The sequence below is a fragment of the Lepeophtheirus salmonis genome, chromosome 3 (genome assembly GCF_016086655.4).
Source record: "Lepeophtheirus salmonis chromosome 3, UVic_Lsal_1.4, whole genome shotgun sequence".
NCBI classification, from domain to species: domain Eukaryota; kingdom Metazoa; phylum Arthropoda; class Copepoda; order Siphonostomatoida; family Caligidae; genus Lepeophtheirus; species Lepeophtheirus salmonis.
In genome coordinates, this window is record NC_052133.2 from 40,087,424 (window position 1) to 40,088,902 (window position 1,479).

The following is a 1,479-nucleotide window of genomic DNA, read 5'->3' on the forward strand; positions in this document are numbered from 1 at the left end:
CTTACATAAATATCAACTCTAGTCATCGTGCAGTCGTCTTTGAGTCTTAAAAAATGACTGCTGAACGGAAATAAAAATTTAAATGAGCTACCAGTACATAAATTTTTAGCAAAATAACGTATGAACGAAAAAATTGTGAACGGTTCCAAGCCTGATCTCAATAGAGGAAGACTTGAAGCTATAAACTTTTGGATGATTTTCAAGGATCGATGAAAGGGACTGGATGGATTTCAAGTGCCATATTAAGGACCAATAAAATCTTACAACAAAAAAAAGAGTAAATTTCGTGATAACTAGCCCCTCTCCCGTCCTCCCGACCCCATCTCCCATGTCATTCTTTGTCTCCTCACACAGCAAGAAATATATCTCCTTGTATACAACATAATCATAGCAAACTACATATTATTATTTATTATAAAACCCCATCGACAAGAATTTTTATGAGATATAAAGCAAATAAATATCTCAACTATATTTATACACACATATATATGTGTATTATAATAAAGATTAATCGTTTCTACACAATGTATCCAGACGTTGGATGGTTGAAATGACGAACAGAAGCTTCAAAAATATATATGTATAGAAATAAAATACAGCCTTAAACATGTAGACAACTACGTACTTTCCAAAACAAAGTTTCAACATCATGTAGATTCTCCTAACGTTCAGTTAAATGAATGTAGGAAGAGTTCAGCCGTAGCGTTGGATCGGTCATAGGACAGATTTCCTTATCAGTCTTTCAGTCTATTTTTATTATAGGGTCCTATTTTTTTCACAATATATCGGTCCTAAGGACTGATATATTTGTCTTTTAATCCTACAGTCCTAGGCTATCTTAATAGCTATTCTTCCCTTCTCGCTAGAATGTTAGCAAAAAGATTATATCTGGTCACCCTGATAATTTGAAAAATACGTAGAAGGAGAGTAGCTATTATACAAAGGAAATAGACAATAACCCCACTCCGTATCTATCAATGATATAAGCAGGAATTACAGCGATGTCGATCCTTAATTCTTCGCCGAGTCCAACAAGGACTTTTACTTATGACTATACAACAAATCTTCCAAGTTTATCTTGGTCTTTCATGCAATAGGGATTACTTTATACTTATTGTTCTCTTTTCAAGAATAATAATAATGATAGCTTTGGCACTATCTAAAAAAAATTTAGAAAGCAATTACAAAAAGTGGGGATCTCTTTTTTATTTTTATTTTTTCATCTTTGAGTACAAAAAGCTATATTAAATGATTGATCAAAGTAACAAAAAGCAAAAGCAAAGTTTGTCTTCTATTTGCTGAGGCCTAATAACTCCGAGGAATGCCGGATACTCCCGCTAGTTATAAAAATAATTATAAGATAAAAAAATAATATAATAAGTTAGTATTATATTGCATTATTATCATAAAAATACGAATATTTTATACATGATATTTGAAATGCTCATAACTCAAGTTTTATAGTTCTTATTTAGC